Raw genomic sequence first — 23174 nt, 5'->3', positions numbered from 1 at the left:
AGCAGGGCCCACTCTGCTGTGCAGCGCACCGAGATGATAGGGGACCCTGTATTGCTTCCAGCAGAGAGATCTCCTGCACTTCAGTGGCTAGAGGAGTGTGCGTGGGGGGAAAGGGGTTGGAGCTGACAGACCAAAGGTCTATTGCCCCAAATTAGTGATTTCTCTTGTAGCTGGGTATGGCCTCGGCAGCTCCTTGGTTTCTGCCAAAGGGAATCCAATCTGCAACCTGACCAGGATAAGGAGACTCATGTCCCAGTCCCCATCACAGACACTCCTAGGAAACTTTTCTTCTGCTGCAGCAATTCAGCTTGTGAGAGGCAGGACAAGCTCACAGAGTCTCTCTCACGTGGCGTCTATAGGGCAGCATTCTGTAGATGCACTTGGAGATCCAGGAGCCATTCCAAGGCCTCCTCTGTGATGTTGTGGAAATCACCCATTTCACCTTTGACTCCAATCTGGGGGCACTGGGTTATGGTGTGTTCCAAGGTTTGGATGTTCTCAGCACAGGTGTGAGACAGGGGGCCGGGAGGTCTTTGATTTTCTACTTGTGCAGCAAGTAGTCGCAACTTGGGTCAGTGACAATGTGCTTCTTTGGCACAGTGGCTGAGGTCCAGATACTCTGCCATTCCCTGGCCGGGACTGGAGACATGAGGAGGCGCATGTGGTGCATATTGGCTCTGGAGCTCACTGTGTTCCCTCCCAGATCTCGGCTTGGGGCATTCTGCTTCCTGACTGGCAATGGACTTGGGCAAACCCCACCTCCTTTCTCTGCTTCTACAGGGTGCAGGGAAGTAAACAAGGGTCTGCTCAAGCACTAGTGACTGACGGACCCAGTGCTCTTCTCTCAGACACTTGGGGATCAGCCAAGGGGACAAGGAGCAGAGAGACACCCAGAGCCATAATCCTCTATTAACTCACCCACCCGGGATTCGCTTTATGCCACGTAGCAACGGCTCCATGGAAGACACTCAAATCACAGCAACTAGCGAGGTTCCAATGTGGGACCTTTAGCACCAGCCTGTCCCACTGGGTGCTGGGTGAGGAACTCTGAGCTGGAAATAAGGAGTGGGCTCTTGTCCTGTCTCCAGGAGGCATCCACTGCAGGGACCCCAGCCAGCCCCACTCCCTGAGCTGTGTCCTACCCTGCCACAGTGTCCTTACCTCCCCCACCCTGGCTGTGTTTTTATAGCCCAGGAGCCTGCTGTCCTGGTACCAGTTGTGGCACCACAGATCCTCCACCTCGTGTATGCTCAGCCCTGGAAGAGAGAGAGAGAGAGAGAGAGAGACACTTTGATCATTCTGGTTGCAGTTTCTGTGTCCTTCCAATCCCATTGGTGGCTGCCCAGTGGAGTGGAGAAGAACAGAGGTGGAGAGAGACTTGTTCTCCAGCTGGGGTCAGGCTGAGGGAAATTGTCTGGGGTCCCATTATCCACCTGTGGTCCCTTTCAGTCCCCTGATGGGTTCCGTGTCCCAGTGGGTTCCTTACCCTCTGTTCGAGCAGCAGCTGGTACAGCCGGTAAGTCCTCCCTGGCCTGCCGGCTGATGTCCTGGTCTGGGTAACTCACAACAGAGCCAGCTGGGCCACGTGCTGACCCAGCCTAGGGAACTCTGCTGAGATCTAATGGAAGGGAGAGGAGAGGAGACTCCATCAGCATTTTCCTGTCAGCTCCCTGTCCCCCCTGGGCCAGAAGGCTTCTTCTGCAGGAGATGCTGGGTGAGAGGAGCCTGAGACAGACCCTTCATTTGCTCTGCTGCCAAGGGAGCCAGGAGCTGCTTTGGGATGCCAAGCAGGGGCTGGAACATGGTCCCTGTCAAGGTTCCTTCCCACTCTGAACTCTAGGGTACAGATGTGGGGACCTGCATGAGAACCTCTAAGCTTAATTACCAGCTTAGATCTGGTTTTTCTGCCACCACCCAAAGCATTTAAGAGTTATTTGGGAAACTCTGTCGACCTCCCCCCTAGAATATCTCCCTCCCAAATACTAGAACCCTTCCCTGGGTAGCCTTGAGAGACTCCTCCACCAATTTCCTGGTGAACACTGATCCAAACCCTTGGATCTTAAAACAAGGAAAAATCAATCAGGTTCTTAAAAAGAAGGCTTTTCATTAAAGAAAGAAAGGTAAAAATCATCTCTGTAAAATCAGGATGGAAAATAACTTTACAGGGTCATCAGATTCAAGGAGCCCAGAGGAACCCTCTAGCCTTAGGTTCAAAGTTGCAGCAAACAGAGGTAAATCCTCTTAGCAAAAAGGAACATTTACAAGTTGAGAAAACAAAGAGAAACCTAACACGCCTTGCCTGGCTGGTACTTACAAGTTTGAAATATGAGAGACTGGTTCAGAAAGATTTGGAGAGCCTGGATTGATGGCTGGTCCCTCTTAGTCCCAAGAGCGAACAACCCCAACACAAAGAGCGCACAAACAAAAGCCTCCTCCCACCAAGATTTGAAAGTATCCTGTCCCCTTATTGGTCCTTTGGGTCAGGTGTCAGCCAGGTTACCTGAGCTTCTTCACCCTTTACAGGGAAAAGGATTTTGGTGTCTCTGGCCAGGAGGGATTGGATAGTATTGTACACAGGAGGGCTGTTCCCTTCCCTTTATAGTTATGACAATCCCCTTCAAGGCCCAGGGACGACACTTGACCAGGACAAGAAGAACTTGACTCAAGCCTATCTCATTCCCTGCTCTGACTCTGCCTCCCCAAGAGGAACACTGCGAACCCACAGCCCCTGCAGCAGCAGATCCTACAGCCCGGTGGAGCCAGCCCGCCTGCGCCTGGAGTCAGGAAGCTGGGGTCAGAGGTCACTTACGTCAAACTCGGGGAGGGTGACTGCAAATCTCAGCAGGGCCGTGCTGCTCTTAATGGCCCTGGCTCTCTCCTGGGGCACCCTGGACACGATCCAGCGGTTGACATGCTGTGGGGAAAGGAGGCAGGTCAGGATGAATGGGCAGGTGGTGCTTTGCAAATGAGCCCCACCCCCCGCCCCAGCCCCAGGGGCCCGAGACATTATGCGCAGAGAGAATAGCTGAGTCATTGATCGCAGAGCTTTAGAAGGGGATTCTCTCCCCCGGGACACAGCTTGTATCCTGCAGGTCACAACTTGTCAGGGTCTCTCTAGATTGGTCCCATCCTCCCAGAGCTCCTGATTCCTGAAGAGTTCACCAGAAAGGAGACTGAATCCTCGCCCTTCCCTGCCACTAAAATCCTTGGTGGGATGTAAGGAGTCACTGAGAGCACAATCCCCCCAGGAATTTCAGAGCATATCAGAGAGAAGGGCTGATTCCCTGGGTTCCTCCTGTTTCTCTAGGAAGGAGCGTGTGCCTCTTCTCTGAGAACCATCTCTGGAAACTCGTGGGGTGGGTGGGTGGGCGGGGGCCGGGGACGGGGGGGTTTCAGACTCTCACTCCCCAAGACAACCAGGGGCCCTGTGATTAGTGTTCAACAGAAGCAGGCAGAGCTCTGGCTTGACGTCCGAGGTCCTTCCTCTGTCCTCAAGAAAGCAGGACCTGACACTGCATTGCACTGACCTCCCCAGCCAAGGACGCCCCAATGGGGACCCAGCTAGGAGGACAGAATAGAAACTGGATCTGCCAGTCTCTCCTTACCAGCCCCCAAAGAGTTAAGGTAAAATTGGTTCCCACCCCTCCTTATGGGACTCACCTCCAAGATGAAGTGGAGCCTGCCTGCGGCTGGGGACTCTGCCAGCAGGTTCCCAGCACAGCATCCAGGAGCTCTGGCATGACTTTGTGTAGAGCCTGCAAAGCATGGGTCAGAGTTAGGGAAACTGGGCCGACCCCTGCCACAGGATGGGAAGAGGGGTCTCTGGGAAGCACTGGTGAGACTCCCAAACACATCTCCTGGCCTCGCTCATTCATGTCCCACTGCAGGCAATTAGCAAGGATTGATGACACCTGGATCTTTGATCCATGAGCTTAGCAGGTCTCTGCAGACGGCCTTGTAGGCGGAAGAGTAGGATACAGCCAAGTTGCTATGGATGGAAGCTGGGCTGCTGGGCAAAACACGGCATATGGAAGAGAAAGAAAGAAAGAAAGAAAGAAAGAAAGAAAGAAAGAAAGAAAGAAAGAAGGGGGTAATCCTCTGGAGGGAAGGATCCAACCCTACAGCTTGTTCCATCTCTGCCTACCCCACCCCTAAATCTGGAGCTCCAGCGAATCAAGGGAGCCCGGACAAGGACCACTCTGGAAGAGGCGGAGGATGTACCTGGATGTCGGTGGCGTCCGTCTCCGTGCCCAGGGTGAAGACCGAGCCAAGGGCAGCTTGCAAGAGGCGGGACTCTAGCTCAGGCTCAAGGGCTGGTTTCATGGTGCTGGCAAGAGAGAGGAGCTGGTATTAGACTGCAGTGCGGGGTGGGACTGTCGCCAACACGGACACGAAACCACAGGGCTACAGGCACAGGCTGGCGAGAATGGAAACTGAGGCACTGAGCTAGGGAATGACAAGGCCGAGGCGTCACAGACAGACAGTGGCAGGGCAGGAATAGCGCCTGGTCCCTGGAGCCTGCTGCCCCTCCTGTATCTGAGCCCGGGAGTGAGCCCCTCCCCAAGGCCCCTGCAATGTTAGTGGGGTGAAAAGAAGAGCCCAGCCAGGAGAGAGTGACCCTTCCCGCCCCACCAGCTCTGCCAGAGGAGCCACTCCTGGGAGGTGAGCGACCTGGGAGTGGGAGGGACAGTCTCCCAGCCTGGGGCCTGAGCAGCACTGGGGTTAGGGGAGCCAGCGGGGGGCAGGTGGGGGGGGAAGAGGGGGCTGTCTCGGTACCTGAGGTTGCCCACAGCAGCCAGGCAGCTGGCGAGGATCTCGCTGGGTGGAGAGTCTTTAGGAAGCTCCTCAATGAGCTCCTGTGAGACGCGAAGGAGACAAAGGAGCATGAGGGATTCGGGCCCTGCTGACACCTCCCAGTGAGGAGATGACACAGCCAGTGCCCCACATGGCCAGCAGGATCCCCCACTACCTCCCGCTCCTCCCATTTCTTCCTGCCCAGCAAACTGGGCCCCTTCCAGGATTCCTGCCCAGCTCAGTCCCAATCCCCTTCTTCCCTCCTCCCTGTCAAACCTGCCCCCATTCAGCACCATCCCCACGACCGAGCTGGGACCATGTGATTCCTTATCCCCCAGTCACAGCTGCCCTCCAGCCCCACAATTCCCCCACTGCCCAATCTCACAATTCTCCCTTCTCTTCTCCCCGCCTTCAGCCCCAGCAATCCCTGCCCTCTGCTGCCCCCGCCCACACCCCCCCAGCCCCTACCCATTAGCCCGGCCATACCCCAGCCAATCCCACGTCTCTGTCTCTCTCCCCCCTCCAGCTGCCGGATGACGGGTCTCACTCACCACAATCCTCTCCACCACAGCCGCCTTGCAGCAGCACGGCTCCAGCGTGTCCTGCCCTCTGTCCTGTGCAGCAAGACACGCGGGGTAGATGGCCCGCAGGAACCTGAGCTGCTGCCCCTCATCCTGTACCCACCGGGAGTGGGGGATAGCGAGAGAGAACCTGTTAGCTAGGGACCTTCCTCCCCACCCACACCAGCTCCAGGGCTCAGGCCTCAGTGGGGGATTGTGGGGAGCCGCCTAGTGTCCAAATCCCCCACGACTCCTACACAAGAAGGACTGGGAACTGGGACAGTGCCTGTCGGGGGAGGAGACCTCGGCTGTTGTGGGACAAACATCCCCATCTTGGGGGTCCCACATCAAGGATGTACAAGGGCCCCATTAGGGGTGGTGGATCATCAAGGACAAGACCCTCGGCAGGGGGTGGGGATGCTGGGAAGGGACAGGACAATCTTGGTTCCAGCCCAGGTGGGGAACATTTGTACCTTGTCTCTGCCCTGGAGCTGCTCTCCGATGACCTTGAGAGCAGCTTCCTCTGTGGTCATCTCCAGCCATTCCTCCGCCGCTGACTCCGTGGGGGTCCCTGCACCCGGGAGAGAAGGGAACAGGGGGATGTCTGCTGCCCCTTGGGGGAAGGACAGGGGTGTGGTGGGGAGCGCAGGATTAAGGACCCCCCTTCCCACCTCAGGCACCCAGGGCAGATCGGGCCCCACACCTCCCTCTCAGGGCTGCCTTCAGCCCCCAACAGCTTCAGAAGCCCATAGCAGAGCCCCCCCCTCCACTGTCCAGGACTCCACAGGAGGTGCCGACTCCCCCAGCCCCGGAGCATCAAGGGACAAAGTGGCAGCAGCTCTTGATGCCCCCACCCCCAGCTCCCCTTGCTGCAGGGGCAGCTGTGTGACTGCTGCTGGTGTCAGTGGGGTTCACGTGGCTCAGGCCAGACACCTGGGCTGGGGACCCCCCCCCACCACCATATCCCTGGGAGAGTGTCTGGGCCCAGGGTGTTCACATCCCCGTCCTCACCCCTCCCTCAGCCCAGCCTGGCTCCTCACCTGGAACAAAGCAGCAGCGTCCAGAGGCAACGCTGCTGCTGGAGCCCCAGGCACTGCTGCTGTTCCCTGCTGCGCTGATGGTGCTAGTGCTGGGATCTTCCACCTCCTGGTCTGAGGGGGCTGAAAGATCCTCAGAGCCCGGGCAGGGCGATGCCCCCTGCTGGGAATGAGGGCTGGGCTCCTGGGGCCGCTGCTGCCCACATAACAGGCCCCAGAGCCTCCCTGCCCGGCGCCCCTCCTGGGCTGGGTCCTGTCCGCAAATCCTCATCCTGAACCAGCTCCACCTGGGCTTGGTCGGGGTCTCTCCCAGGTCGGCGCCTGCGCCGGGAGCTGGCTTTGTTCTCCAGAAGGCTGGGAACTTCCGCCTTCTGGCCTGGATGGGAGCTGCTTCCCCGCCAGCGGGGACGGAGAGGTGGCTCTGCCCCTTGGGAAGATGGCCGCTCCTTCCCGAAGGCTCTGGGGGCACCTGCAGAGCCTTCCTCCTGAACCTCCGCAGGAGCCTGGCCATCCTGGAATCGAGCGGGGAACAGGTGTGAGTCTGGGGTCACTCCTGGGCCTTTTCGGTCCCTCCTCAGCCCTGCTCCAACCAGAGCAGCCCCTTCTCCCCCCATAGGAGTGCAGGGAGTGCAAGCTACACACACTGGCAGGAGTTCATTGCATGATCTGCTCCCCCTCAACGTTCCCCCTCGTCATCCCTGCTGCTGCTGCAAGATCCAGGAAGTCTCATCCTTTTAGAGCAATGGGGTCAGTCCCAAAGACCATCGGTTACTCTGGACAAGCAGCTCCTCCAGGATCCTGACATGCCAGCACTTTACACACCTTCCTGCAGCCTCCCAACCCCCATGGCCTGTAGCCATGGGACCCCGACCCTACTGATGGCAAACAGGCCTCAGCTACTGGCTCAGGGTCACACCGAGTGTCAGAGCCATGGATGGACCCCTTCCCTAACCACTGCTGCACACTCCCTCCCACAGCTGGCAATCGCAACCAGGCCCTAGTGTCCGCCTCCCTGCCTTTGAGAGGGAGTGTCACTCCTGGCTCCATTGCTGCCTATTGATCTGTGGGACTGGGCTCTCTGGGCCTCACATCCCCGAATGGGCTTTAAAGAAGACAATGGTTAAAGTTTGGCCCCAACTCTTTCTTGTTTCTCTACACTTGCCATTTTAGCAAAGTTTAGAATTCTTGACGTTCAGCACCTGGAAACATCCCTTTCTCCTTCGCAGACAGCTTGAGCATCCCTCCTCACCCAGGCTCACTGCTGCCAGGAGTTAGAGAATCCACCCTATTCCCCTTGGACCTACCCAAGGAGTCCCACAGCAAAGTGGGGACAGAGCCAGAAAGAGAAGCCAACAGTCCTGACTCCTGTTCTAACTAACAGACAACAACCCCACAGAGGCAGGGAGAGAGCCCAGGAAATAATCACTCAATTAGGAATCTTTTCTGCACCCTCTCTAATTTTTTTAACATAATATTCAAAATGTGGACACAAGAACTGGATTCAACATTCCAGTTTCAGGCTCACCAATGCTGGATCACTTCACTTTCCATACTCACTACTCTATCCAGCCAAGAATGGCTTTAACCTTTTTTACCACAGTTTCACATTGACAGATTATGGTGAGCAGCTCATCCACTATGGCCCCCAAATCCTTTTCAGAGTCACAGCTTTCCAGCGGACTGTCCCCCATTCTGTAGGGTGCTGCCTGACTCCTCTGTTACTGGCAGGCTGGGTTTGCATGTGGCTTTATTAAAAGCTAATGATTCAGTAAGTAGTTTAGAAGAACTAGCCCATTAGAGAGAGAATCATGAATTGCTCAAAGACAACGAATGGAGAAAAGCAGCAAGAGCAAACAAACACGTTTGGTTCTGGCTTATTTCCTTGGTCTTAAAAGAGAGTAACAAGGACCTGAGTCTCCTCCCTCACAATAGCCCCATGCTCGGCCCAATCAGCATTCAGACTCTGAGACTCAGAAAGCGGAGAGGTCTCACCAGCTGTCGCAGGTCACCACCGGAGGGAGTCACGCTTAGAGCACTATTCCAGCCACATCTTTGGGAGGGCCTCCCGCAAGGAGAGTTGGAGCAACCCCCCACCCCTGCCCCCCACTCCACATGCGCACACAGGTCCTGGTGGTGAAAGGAGAGCAGGGGGAAAGGACAAAGATGCAAGAGAAGAAGAGAAAGGAGGGAGAGACAGGAAAAGGGAAAACAAAAAGGAGAAACCCCAATGTCCCCAGTGATTCTAAGGGACAAAGTCCTAGGTCAGAAATAAAATGCTGCCCCCACAATCTAGTGTTTTCCTTTCCTAAAAATCAGCCGGCACCTGATGGATCAGACTGAACAGGTTCCAAATCTTTCAGAGGCTCTTACCTTCTATATAGGGACGTCTGTTTTCTGGCAAAATCAATAATTGAAGAAGAGAAAACTCTGAAGAGGGTCCTCGTTACGCTCACGTAGGTAAAAGTGAATTATCTCGGTACTCAAGGAGAGACCTCGAGATGGAGACGCGCTGAAGCAAAGCCACAGGGATCTCCAAGGTTGCTCCTGTCGTGCACCCCTGTCCTGCCTGGATGATGTCAAGAGCTCTCTGTGAGATCATCGCCTCCCACCACCTTTGTCCAATAGGCTGAGGTCCTGCCAAAGGCCCTTGTGATGTCACTGCCACACCCACCCCTCCCCCGCAGTGCTGATGTCCTGCCCCTGTCCAGCCACATTGGATGTTTGTGCTGCTTCCCCTGGATCACCCCACTCAATGACTCTTCATTGTGGGGATGACACCGACTATACAGTAGAACACGAGACGCTCTTCCCCATGCTATGCTCAGTTGTTCATAGATTAGTAGACTTTATGGAGAGAAGAGACAATTAGACCATGGAATCTGACACCCTGCATATCACTTGCTTTCTGTATAGCATAGTAGCTACTTTTTGACTAAACACGTTCCAGAAAGGCATCTAGTCTTCATTAGAAGACCTCAAGAAATGGGGAATTCCCACCACTTCCCTTTCTAGTTTATTCCTTTGGTGATTCATCCTCACTGTTGACTATTTGTGCCCTATTTCTAATATGAATTGGTCTCTTTTGAGTTTCCAGCCACTGGGACTTGTTATGCTTTTCTCTGCTAGATTAATGAGCCCTTTAATATCAGCTATTTTCTCTCCATGAAGTCACTTCAACACTTCAATGACATCACCTCCTGATCTTTTTGATAATCTAAACATGCTGAGCTCTTTCACTAGTTCACTAGCAGGCATTTAATTTCAAAATCTTTTTCAAAGGCGACGCCAAAACTGGATGCAGTATTCCAGGGTCAGTCTTATGGTGTGGTGCCCCCTCCTCTGCTCTCCTCACTTTCATCACTTCCCCATTCTGCAGGTGTGGCCTGCATGCTGCTGCTAGGTGTGGACCTTTCCTTTGGTTCTTTTCAAACTTGTTTTCTTTGAATGGGTCCAGCTTATCACGGGATCCGATTGCTCTGCGTCACTGCCCTGTCCTCAGCATTAATTACCACTCTGCTAGTATTTGATCACCCACCCATGTTAGCGGCAGTGATTTTATATTGCAGTTCATTGATATTTATTTTCAAGAATTAATCCTTGAGAGATGTTAGGGGGCTTATTCCTTCACCCTCTCACTTCCCTGGTCCTTCTCGCATGAACAGAGAGCAACAATACCCGAAGTCTGAAGGTGCAAACAATTTGATGTTTATTGGGGTCAACTTCCAGCAAGCATGATTCCAGTTTCCTTCCTTAGTGTCTCCCTTCCCAGCTCTGACACCACAGAGCCTTGCCTGTGTCCCTGTTCCTATTCCCTGTTCTCATTCCCCCCTTAGCAAAACATGATCCCAATTCCCCCTTACTTCCTGACTGACTGCAGACTACATAGAAAAACTTGAGTTCTGCTTAGCTAGACCTTAACCAGTCATTGTACTGACATTTAACTAACCAATCCTAACATACTGTAACATGGTTATTTAACCAATTATATCCCACCAGCCTCTCTATGGCTCCCTCTACACCAGTGGTTTTCAACGTATTTACCATTGTGAGCTGCACATGCAGCTCTCTGTGTTATGTGGGCCGCATCCACACAACATATATACTACCTGAATGGCTCTGAGGATGTCACATGGGCTGCAGCTGTGTGCTGATTGGGCCCTGGGTTAAGAACTACTGCTCTACACTGAGAGATCTGGCTTGTTTCCAGGCCCCATTGCAAAACCCCAGTGTAAACAAGGTAATGCTGCTAATTGTCACCAGTGTAGCTTAGCCTGGTTTCATGCAGAGATAAGCTACACCAGTTCAACACACCATTTACCTTGTCTACAACGGGACTGTATTAGACCAGCTACACTGAAGACCGGAATCAGGGCAAAACCTCCGGATATGCTTTGCTCAGCTGGAAAAGCTGGATTCTAAAGGTCTTGGCTACAGTGGCAATAGACACAGATACTGCTAAACTAGTCACAGCGGGTGGGATATTCCCACCAACGGAGCCTTGACGAGGAAATGTTACTTTATGGAAGCGCTTGTCCTGTTCCAGAATTGAAAGCGCACTGCAGCGTTGAGAGGCGAGGATGTTTCTCATGGAAATTACTGTGTAACTGTAGTTAAGCTGCATAAATCAGCCGTTGTGTCCCGCAATTTGTAAGCCAGTCGTTAAAGAAACAATGACCACAGCCCTTCTGGTTTGTGCATCCAGGAATCCTTTCATGGTTTTCAACTTTACAGCTTGCCATTTTGAACAGCTCACCAGCTCAGCTGATGGGATTCACCATGAAACCTGCCTGCTTGCAAACTGCATGAGCCCGAATTAGATCACAGCATCGGAATGTGATTTGTTTGGTCTTTGCAGAGGTGTGGCCATTCAAATAAGCAAAGAACTTAATGCACCAATAAATCAAACCTTTTTTGTTGGGGTGGGGGCAGGGTTGTTCTAAAGAATTTCTCCTGTTCCTACTTCCTTTTATGCATCAATCCCATTTGTTAATCCGCGGATGTTCTGGTAGCTCCTGTGCTTAAAACACAACGGCACAGGCCCCAGATAACAAAATGCAGCCAATAGGGCATGTATGGTATGGGGCATTGTTTAATAAGTCTCCTCTGTAGCTCCTGAATGAGTGTGAAAACACAGGCCTGTGATCCATGCCAGGTTAATGAATGTATTTCTCTCCCCCCCCGCCCTCCAATCCTCTGTTTCAACGCCACAGCTTCATTTCCTGTACTTTAACAATTGTATTTTGCAAATATGATGCAGTTGCACTGCCTGGTTAAGTGAGGAAAGTCAGCGGAGAGGCAAACAATTCTGCCGAGATCAAGAGGGAGGAACGCAGACGCAAAATGGGGTGCTAGGATCTCCTAACACAAAATCGGCTTTATTGTAAGACTTAACATATGTACAGATATATAGGGACAGAGGCAGATGAAAGCAGATAAATCAAAATGGCCTGAAAGCTAGAGTCTTATTTTACATTGCCGAGGTTTGTCATGAGATTCTGATAGACTGGTACTGAACTAAAGGGGGAACTGTGGGTGACGGTGAACCCCATAAGGCTTCATGGGAATATGCTTATGAATGTATATATGATATAACTGAAATATGTTTTATGCTACACATGCCATGTAACATATCTACGTAAAGGTTATGATCTACTGAATACACTCCTCCTATTTGTATGCATGTAGCATTTTTGTACTTGAAGTTAGCAATATTGGCTGTATACTTGCTTGATTTCTAAGTAGCCTCTGTAAAGCATTTGAGCAGCTTCTTGAGAAAGGAATGTGCAAGTTAAGTGCCCAATCAAGAAGCACTTAAGAGACAATGGATCTTGGGAGGCTCCAATCCACATAAGAAGTCTACACGAGGACTTTCAAGGTAGCAGGTAAGCCATGGCTGCTGCCTGTAAAACTTGAGTCATGCAGGGACATGTGACTTGCCCATGTGACTCCAAAGCTCCATCTTGGAGCTGGACTTTGTATAGGAGAGAGGAGGAGGCCTCCACCCACAAGAGACAGTCTACTTAAACCCCTGGGAGACCCCTCCATTTTGTCTTCAGCTGGCTAAAGAGAGAGCCTCTCCAAACCCAAGGATACCCGAAAGAAACTGGAACAAAGGACAGTAACTACAGGGGGGGTGAGTGATTGCTGGACCCAGACCAGAAGGAGACTAGTCTGTAAAAGGAAGCTTACTGGAACTGGTGAGGTTATAGCTGTATTCAGTTTCTTAGACATAGACTTGCGTGTTCTATTTTATTTTCCTTGGTAATTCACTTTGTTCTGTCTGTTACTACTTGGAACCACTTAAATCCTACTTTCTGTATTTAATAAAATCACTTTTTACTTATTAATTAACCCAGAGTATTTATTAATACCAGGGGGAGGGGCAAACAGCTGAGCATATTTCTCTATCAGTGTTATAGAGGGCAAACAATTTATGAGTTTACCTTGTATAAGCTTTATCCAGGGTAAAATGGATTTATTTGGGTTTAGACCCAATGGGTTTAGACCCCATTGGGAGTTGGGCATCTGAGTGTCCTCAGCTGGTATAAATCTGCATCATTGTATTGACTTCAACTGAGTTGCCTTACACCAGCTGAGGATCTGGGTCACTGGGTTATGCTTGATGTCAGCTCAGTGGTGAGATATATACACAACTGGTCATTTAATTGACTTGCAGGGTGCTGTGATGACATGGTTGTGGCTACAAGTTGGTTTCTAACAGAGAGATAATTATACTGGTTTCTTGGAACAGCCTAGCCATATGCCAACTTAAAGAGAACTCAGGATCTCAGCTTGGACTATACTAGTGAGAATGGAAATGACTTCTAAAGGGTCATGAAGGGAATCTGAGCATTTAAGTAGCTTCTCCATGAATTATACTAAAAATGAGGCAGCAGCTGCGGAGAAGTCGCATTGGTTCATTTCAGCTATCGTGTCCGAGAGAATAAGAACAGTAGGCTGATGATACAAATACCATTAGTTGGTTACAACTACAGCTAGTTGGAAAATTTTCATCAAAATTTGCTTTTTTTAACCCCCAAAATGCAAATTTTGTCAAATCAGAATGTTTTGAAAAACATGTTGATTTTGATGAATTTTCTCCACATCCCAAGAAGCATTTTAGTAATGTTGAACCATCCAATTGTGACTTATTGGGACTAGAACATTTTCATTTTTCAGTTCAAGATGACTTTTTAAAAAAAAACCCTATTTTATCTAAAAACATTTGAAAGTTTTGAGATCGAAATGGGAATTAAAGGTTTCAGTTTTATTAAAATGAAACGTTTTGATTGACCCCCCAACCTTTTTTTGGAATTTGATTCCGCTGGAGATAAAATATTTTGTGTTTGTTCCATTTCAGAACGGTAAAAATGCCCCAAAGCACAGAATTTCCTGTGACGTGGTAACTCTGGGTCCAGCTCACTGCTATTGCAATGAAGTGACTGCAGGACGGATCTGCAGAGGTTCGGTGCTTCCGCTCGTGACCAAAGCCTAATGCAATGACATGTTACTCACACGAGGATTCACATGGATCATTCTTAAACTAGATGTTTCCATTTTGAAATACTGAGGTGGCCTCCAGCCCTCTTTTAGGAAGCTTCTGTCGCTCCTGCCCATGGGCGGGGGGGGGAGAGGGGCAAATGGAAAGAACTTGGAGAACTGCAGAGTGACCTTTGCAAACGTCTAGCCGCATAGTTTCAGAGTGTTGGGCTGGGTTTTAGCCACGTGACGCCCATTCGAGGCAGTGGGGAGTGGGCACTTTAAATCCACTGCAAACTCTTGAACACTGCTGGGTCCAATCACTGACTTCTCTGCACCAACCCAAGAGGAAAGCAACTCACTCCACTGAAGCCACCAGAATTACACCCAGCATGTATCTGGCCCACTGAGTTAACCCTCCCAGCTCCCAGCCTTGACAACGCTGCTTTCAAATGCAGACAGACGCCCTGGTTTCACAAGAATGGAGACTTGCGGAAGAGACAGAGTGGGTGTGTGCTGTAACAAAGAGCTGGGGCTGCTTTGCCAGACACTGTGGGCTGGAAATCCTGTCAGGAACAGGCAGCAAGTTTCTTTTCGGGACTTGATTGCTTGGGTAGCGAGGTGGAGCCGGAGCTCTGTAAGCACAACTCGGCAGGATTTCCCTGTCCCACGGGACTGCCTCCTCCTCTCTGTCCAGCCCTTCGGAGAATGTGTTGAGGGAAATAAAGGTGAAGCTCTGAGCTGAGGCCAGGCATTGTTAGTAAAATTGCAGTGTCTTGAGGCTCCATCTTCTTCAGGGTCGATGGGTCATCACAGGCTTCTTCAAGGCACCAAGACACTGAATTGAAAACCTCAGGGCTACAGGATCGAACACATGAATCTCATTCGCCCCGGGACTCGCACTGTTTGCTTTCCATTTCCCTTCTCCCAAGCTGCGTGCCTCTCCTCCTGCAATCTCCACTCGCCATGGGCTGCCCTCGCTGCCCCTTCCAGAGCAGGAGATGAAGCCACCAGCATGGCTCCCGGGGGAGACGTACCCCTGGAAGATCCAACTGCCTCCTTTCATCATGCCCATGTCATGGTCTCGTGCATGCTGCTGACCTAGTCACATGCCTTGAGATCGGCTCTGCACTCAACAGCTCCATTTCTTGCCTAGCAGGCTCCAGTGACTGCACACTGGCCAAGGGCGGGCAGGCTGAACCACACCACAGAGGAGTGGTTGCTGCTCTCTGGGCACCATTGGTGTCTCATAGGTTTCAGCAGTGGATCCCCATGGAGGCACCATGCAGGGGGGAGCTGGAGCCGGTTCCCACAGGTTCCCAAGAACCGGTTGCTAAAATTAGACCTCCGTGGAGAGCCGGTTGTTAAAGGGCCAGGGGTGGGCAAAGATCTGTTGTTCCCAGGAGTCCCAGCTGGGGAGGCTGAGGCTCCCCCGGCCCTTCCCCCGCTTCCCCCCAGCTGCAGCATGGCCAGCCGCCGGCACCAGCTGGGCAGCTGAGCTCGGGAGTCGTCCTGCTGCCGCTTTTTGAGGCAGCAGGTGTGTGTGGGGGGTCCTGCTGCAAGCTCCAGGGCTGGCCAGGGGGGAGGGGGCAAGTGGGTCCACTGGCCCAGGCCCTGCAGGGCCCCTGGCTCCATGAGAATGTCTCCCCTGGGCCTCCCCTGCTTCCCCCACCCCGCAGAGCTGCAGCACGGCCAGTAGCTGGGCAGCTCAGCTGAGCTCTGGGCTGCCGGCAAGGTAAGGGGGCTACAAGCTCCAGGGCTGTGTGTGTGTGTGTGGGGGGGGGTAAGTGGACAATTTGCCCCAGGCCTCTGGCCCCATGAGGATGTCTCCTCCCAGAACCCCCAGAACCCCCCCACCAGAGCTGCAGCATGGCCAGCAGCTGGGCAGCTCAGCTGAGATCCTGAGTCGTCCTGCTGCTTTGAGCTGCCAGGAAGGTAAGCAGGGAAGCGTCTGCAAGCTCTAGGGTTGCCAGGGGGGCAAGTGGGGCAATTTGCCCCAGGCCCTGCAGGGGCTCCTGGCCCCACGGGTATGTCTCCCCCTGCCCTGGCCCCTCCCCCGTTCCCCCCTCTTAAATCAGAACTTTTTATAGGGAACCGGTTGTTAAGATTTTGGCAGGTCATCACTGGTACCATGTGTATCTTGACCAACATTAGAGGGGTGAATTACAGTTTGCTAAGACTTCTGTGCTAATTTATTGATGTAGCAAAATGCCCAGACCCTATATGGCCAATCAGCAAGAACTCTAAGCAGCCCACCGCTCCTAAAGTGCAGGACAGGACCCCCAGCTGCAGGAATGACCTCTTTGCACACCCCTCCCCCCCACACTCAGTTGGTGCACTGAGCTGAGCCAGACCAGAGACTGAATATAGCCTTGAAAATGTGGCCCATCTTCATAACACCAAGCACTAGAAACTGACTTCAAGAGAAGCTATTTGCTAGGGTTGAAAGTTCAGCCACTGATGGTTCCCCACCCCTCACCCCCAGGCTTCCCACCATAGCCAGCCTCACCTGGCCTTTGAGACTCCTGAGAACCACAGGGATAGGGCCAGTGAGGTTTCTTGGTAAGGAAAAAGTCCGACTGATTCATGGCTGTGCATCCGGACTGCCCCTTGTGAGCCTAGCACTGGAAGCTTTGGGACCACCTGTATCAAGTCGGTTCCAAGAGCCCAAGCCAGTGTATTGACGGAAGAGCTCTCTCAGGAGGTCAGGTATTGGGGGGGAAACAGGTTGGAGTGCTATGCCTAGTATTTAGGACAGGGAGTCTTGAGTTCACAGTGCTGCTATGAGAGGCCACCTGACATTGTGACTGTGGCCACAGCAGCTCAGGCTGTTGATGAGTCTATGGATTAGACTTGGTCTACACCTAAGTTAGGTCAGCACGTTGCCCTGTGGTTGGCCACACTCCTGCGTGACATTGCCATGGCAACCTAACCCGCACGGTGGCTGCAGCTGTGTTGACAGAAGAAGGCTTCCATCGCTGAAGCGCCTGTCTGTCGGGGAAGTGGTGGCCTACACTAAAGGAAACCCCATTTCTGTTTGTGTGGGCTGTGTCTATACCACAGCGTCATACTGGCCAATACAGTGACAGAGCTCTGTTGGTACAGCCCCCTGTACTGTACATGTACCCGTAGGGTTAGACTCCCATTAGGATTCTTTTAAGCATGTTGAGCTTGAATGATTGGAACGGGGGTGCAGGGAGGATCATAGAATATCAGGGTTGGCAGGGATCTCAGGAGCTCAGCTAGTCCAACCCCCTGCTCAAAGCAGGACCAATTCCCAACTAAATCATACAGCATCATAGAATAGCAGATAGAATCATAGAATATCAGGGTTAAACTGGAGCCACGTCTCCTGCTACGCTGAGTGGGAAATCGAGGCCTGGGGCCTAACTCTTTAGAGTGTACACAGCTAATCATCCGAGGGCCCTGGAGCGCACTGTCAATGCCTTTTGAACAGGGTTCTCTGCTTTGCAGACTATGGCCCGAGAAGAACGCAGCAGGTGGGGCGGGCCGTCCACGGAGCAAGCCTACATCTCCAAGGTGGTTCTGCTGGGGAGCGCGGCCGTGGGAAAGTCAAGCACAGCCTTCCGCCGTGTGACAAACGACGTCAGGGAATCCGTGCCCACTGTGGGATGTGAGTGAGTGGCAGCAATGAACCAATCCTTTGGTGCAACACAAAGGGCCTGATCTGCGTCTCCCTTGTAGCAGGAGTGTCTCTGCTGAAGTCAGCGGAGCGACGCTAGCGTGAAGTCTGGTTTTGCTTAAGCTCTCAGGCCCAGCAGAGAAGCAGCAGGACGTCACTCAGCAGGCAGGGTTAGGGGCTCCAGCTGGCTGCTCTGGCGGCTAACGGAACGTGACCCAACAGACCCCCAACGGTACAGCCCGTGAGCACGGGGTTAGTTTGGTTTCTCAGCTCAGGCACAGGACTGACAACGGCGAGATCCGGAAAAGTCTGGTTAAGGCGGCGCAAGCTGTGCAGGCTGATGTGCCCATTTTAAAAGCTGGGCCTTGTCTGACGCTGCTCTTCAGAGCTGGATCTTTAGGCACCAACCTAAGAAGCACGTCTGAAAAAAGTCAGGCCTCAGCATCTCCTGCTCCACCGACACCAGTGGCAAAGGGCCTTTGGAGTTCACTGGCAGGGAGGCTCAGGCCACAGGCAGGACACATTTCTCTGCTGGGGTAGATTGGAGACAGGAAATCATGAACAGGGGACCAGCAACACAGCTGTGTTCATTGTGGAGTCAGAGTGACAGCTAGCGGTTCATTGCAGGTAGTGCAGCATTTAAATAGGTCACCTCAGCGGAGAGTTTTGGTCTACACCTGCCAGTTCTGAGTAACCCAAGAGAGTGTTCACCATTTACTATTCAATGTTATAGATTTTCCCCTCTGCGTTCTCTCCGTGCTCTCCCCCTAGTCCTGGCTCTCCCAGCTGCCCCCACAGAAATACTACCAATCGCACTGCATTATCTCTGGATGGGTGCCAGTCCCAGTCCCAGCGCTCACTGCGACATTGCACCACGTTCTTACTCTTGCTGCACAAACTGACACAGGCGCATCCTGGAATCCCAGGAACTGCGCTTCAGAGTCCGATCTAGTGGGTTTGGTTGGAACCACCCCTTGTAGAATTCCTGGGTGTCAGAAAAACAGACGTAACACTCTGTTCTGCCCTGTTTGTGACAGAGGACGTATGACAACGGAGCCTCCAACGGATGACATTTAAAAGGCTATCTTCCCAGACTCCCAGCAGCTCTGCCCATGATATCGCTCCAGTCACTCTAGTCAAAGCAGCCCATCTAGCCTCTCCAATGTGATCAGCAAACCTGCCTTTGACATTTTCCTGGTGTTTCAACAGACACCCACTCACACTAGAACTAGGTGAAATTTCAGCAGAACATTTTTTCTGAAAAAGCTGCAGATCCATGGACACCACCACATTTTAGGAGTTCATGGTAACAGTGTTCATGTAGCCAGGTTGGTCCCAGAATATTGAAGAGACAAGGTAGGTGTTTTATTGGACCAATTTCTGTTGGTCGAGAGGACTAGGGTGACCAGATGTCTCAATTTTACAGGGACAGTCCCAATATTTGGGGCTTTATCTTATCTAGGTGCCTGTTATCCTCCACCCCCATTCCGATTTTTCACACTTGCTGTCTGGTCACCCTAGAGGGGACAAGCTTTTGAGCTTTACAGAGCTCTTTGGGGTCTGGGTAGGAAGCAGAGGATTTAGCTGTAACACTCCGGTTCCTTCCTCAGACCTGAAGAAGAGCTCTGTGTAGCATGAAAGTGTGTCCCTTCCCCCAACAGAGGTTGGTCCGAGATAAGATCTTATCTCACCCACCTTGTGAGTTCATGGTAGTTTCACTGAACTGTTTTTTAAAAAAAATCACGTTTCATTTTTTTGGTTTGAAATGACTTTCAAAAATTCCTTTAGTCTTATTTAAAAAAAAATTATTTAGAATGGTCCAAGTTAAAATAAATGTTTCATTTGACCCAGAATAAAATTTCTCTCGACGTAGAGTCAAAATCTTTGAAACATTTCATGTGGTGTTGGACTTGCAATCAATTTTGTTTTGACTTTTCAAATTGCCAACAACAAAACCAAACCACCATTATTCACCCAGTTCTGCTACGCGCTCCCATCATCAGAAGCAAAAACATTCATCTCAGTAGGCAACATTGGTGGAAAACATGGCTTTAGTTTTTAGTGGAGATGTCAACCCAAGGTTGGTTAAGTCTCTTTAGGAAGTTTTGCAAGCTTACAGACCCTGGTATGAGCTAGGGAGGCCATTGGTGTTCATGGGACTGATCCCCACCTGTTAGATGTTGACTTCAATGGAGGCAAGGCCAATTTACATAAGCAAGGATCTGGCTCTGTGTCTTTACGTCAGAAATAGGCAGAAAGACCCTTTTCTTCCTGTTTTAAAGAGGGGCCCCGACCTTTGCCAGGAGAGTGGGGATGGAGGGCCCAAGGGGTCTCCCACGCTGCCACACACACCAGGCAGTCACAGTGCCTAGACCAAGGAGTGTGGTGTCATTCGCCTACGTTACTTGGCACTCAGAGAAAGCTTCTGTCCCTCCCAGGCTCTCTGGAGAGCTTTGGCTCTGTACTGCCCCCTTTACCTCAAGCCCGTGTATTTGTCAGACAATCTGACCCTTAACCGATGGCATCTGCCTGTCTACTGTGCACAGCCGCACATTTGAGCTGCTATAGCACTTTCAGACCAAGGCTCTTCAAACATTTTGCAGACATTTGCTGGCTTTCGCAGCACTCCAGGGAGGTGGATTTTAATTAGACCCATTATCCATCTGGGCAAGCTGAGACAGGAAGGTTAGGGGCTAGGCTGGGACTTGGCCCACACATTTGCCTGGGGGAGTATGGGAGAGCAAAGGCCTCTGCCCCCCTTTACGCCTCTGGGCCAGGTGTGCAGGAGCAAACGTGCCCCTCTCACTTCCCTAGAGCAGGGAGAGAGGGGAGCAGGCATGGCCTTGGTGTCACCCCCGCCCACTGGCCAGCAGAGCCCTGCCAGTTTGGGGGTGGGGCAGGTTTGCTGGCATGGGCTAAGAGCAAGAACAAGCAGTTGTAGCTCAGAAGCATCTGAGCACCTCCCCGGGGCTACTCCTGGGACAGCGCTGCTTCTGTATAATCAGGGCTGTGCTTAGGGGCCCACGCGAGTCTTAAGTGACTTGCCCAAGGCCATACAAATCAGTGTCGGGGAGATTGCAGTATTTCTGTTACAGCAGCACCCAACAGGGGCCAGGCACTGTACAGCTGGATTAGAACTCAAGACTCCTAATTCCCACCCTGCCATCACATTTCCTCCAGCTAGACAGCTGCAAAAACAAAGCTTGCTAATACCACTAATATTGATGGATTGAGCAAGAACCATTGTTCTCATTCCTCTTCCCCTCCCCATCTCCCAGCTACACCCTGCTGATGTGCATTGGTGTACTACCGGGCTGTGATTGGGTAAGACCAGTTCACCAGCCTGTTTGTTACATTGCTTTTGGTGGGGGAGGGGGTGTTTTAATTCTCTCTCTCTCATCCTCCCTCCCCCTGCAGCCCTTTCCAACCGAATCTCGACACCCATCTTTCACACAGATCACCGAGATGAAGGTTAACATTAATTAAGGTGCATGCTATGGCTTTCTCAAGGAGCTGTCCCATCTCTGCGCTTCCAGGTTCTTTCTTCACCCAGCTGGGATGTTTAGAGACTGCCACGATCAAGCTTGAGATCTGGGACACTGCAGGACAGGAGAAGTACCATGGTGTTTGCCATCTTTATTACAGGGGGCGAGTGCTGCCCTTCTTGTATTTGACATAGCCAGAAAGGTAAGAGCAGCGATGGCTTGTTCTCCTGCCTCTCTCCTCCAGAAGGGTTTGCCTTTATCTTTCTAAAATATCCCAACTGAATCTTGATCATGCAGCCACGCCGCTGGTAGGCTGCAATAGTTCTAGTGTAGGGTCGCTTCCCAATACGTCTCCAGACATTTCAACCAAGACTGCTTTTTCCTGCGCACATCACGTAAGGGCTACACATCATGGGCAGGTTTATCCTTCTCTTCTGGTAAAGATGGGTGAAGACATTTCACTGACAGTGGACAATAAATGCTCACGCTTTCCCCCTCAAAGCCAAGATTTCTCTATCTACCCCTGCCTCCCAGCTCAGTCCAGCTCACCAGCCAAGTAGGTAATGAGGGAACATCACTAAGTGCTCTTTGTTCCCCTACCCTCATGTAACCCCACACCTGGGTGTGGCGTCCTGTCCCATCTAGTGGCACCGACACCACTTAGAGCAGAGGTAGGCAACCTATGGCAAGGGTGCTGAAGGTGGCACGCAAGCTGATTTTCAGTGGCACTCACACTGCCTGGGTCCTGGCCACTGGTCCGGGGGGCCCTGCATTTTAATTTAATTTTAAATGAAGCTTCTTAAACATTTCAAAAACCTTATTTACTTTACAGACAACAATAGTTTAGTTTATATATTATAGACTTATAGAAAGAGACCTTCTAAAAACATTAAAAGGTATGTCTGGCACGCGAAACCTTAACTTAGAGTGAATAAATGAAGACTCGGCACAGCACTTCTGAAAGGTTGCCAAGCCCTGACTTAGAGAGAGATAAAATGAGTTACACTAATGTCTGCTTCTGATGGACTATTCTAGGGGGACATGTCGCATGATCTCCCACTACGTTATGAAGGTTTTTTCCCTTTTACTGGTAATACGCAACACACAGGAACCGCAACACCGAGGGCCATATGTCTGTATTACTGCCATGGTAGTTACAGAAGGAGGAGACCATCGGCTGCTGACGAGTAACATCTCACAGTAACAGAGCTTTATTGAAGAGGTAGACCAAGCTTCTAAGAATCCTTGCCCCATCACAAGAGAGCCCAATCACCTCAGCCCATCACCTGTAGGCTGGGTCTACGACCCACTGGGGATCCATGGTGGTTGGGTCATGTCTGATGGAGGAGAATTCATCCTTGGCTTTGGGGAAGCAAGTATATTTAGAGCTGGTTCCATGCTGAGTAGTGCTCCTAGCATCACTATCTGTCAAGTGCATTACCCATTTGTTTCTACCATTTTTACCCCTCACCTGCCAATCTCCTTTGGGCCATGTGACAGCTGCTGAGTATCTGTTGGTTTAATGTCGCTGTGTGCGTGTGTGTGTCTCTCTCTCACCTTTCCAGGCAACTTTTGCGAGAGCAAAGCTATGGTTGAGGGAATTAGAGAAGGAATTTCTTCCCGATGAGCTCGTGATTGTTTTAGTCGGCAATAAGATAGATCTTGCTGCTCAGCGGGAATTCACCTTTGAGGTAAGTGCACTGCAGTAAGATCTCAGCACTTGGCAGATTCTCTCTTTCAAAAACACCACGGCAGCGTGTTTCCCAAGTGCTGCACTTCAGGCTTTCACACTGAACAGTTTATAAGTAAATGTTTACGTGAACGCCATTCTCCTAGCAGTGAGCAATATAGCAAGGCTCCACTGGCTGCCAGCGATGTTAGAGGTCATAAATCCCATTTTGCCATCTGTTTCAGCTGCTAACTTTCTTGGATCTTCGAGACTTTTCTGAGCTTTGGTGGGTTTGTTCAGAGGGTTCAGAGTGTGCATCGGTAGGTTTCCATGTCAGACAGAATGTTCCCAGATGTTGCTTCAAAACTTGCCATCGACGAGTCGATGCAAAGAAAAATATATAGAGGCTTTGAATTACATTAAAAAATTCAGCAGCCTCACTAGAAGCTGATGCTGCATCACTGACCACCAAGTTCAATGAATGAGAACTGCATGGGACAAAAGAAG

At 51.5% G+C, this 23174-nt stretch overlaps 1 pseudogene; it reads left to right on the top strand.

Moving 5' to 3' along the window:
• The first annotated feature begins 17347 nt into the window (after positions 1 to 17347).
• On the top strand, positions 17348 to 22794 carry LOC120374497 (annotated as a pseudogene).
• Positions 22795 to 23174: the final 380 nt, after the last annotated feature.

Source organism: Mauremys reevesii, linkage group 11 (genome assembly GCF_016161935.1).
Source record: "Mauremys reevesii isolate NIE-2019 linkage group 11, ASM1616193v1, whole genome shotgun sequence".
NCBI classification, from domain to species: Eukaryota; Metazoa; Chordata; order Testudines; family Geoemydidae; genus Mauremys; species Mauremys reevesii.
This window is presented reverse-complemented; position numbering and strand designations above follow the sequence as displayed.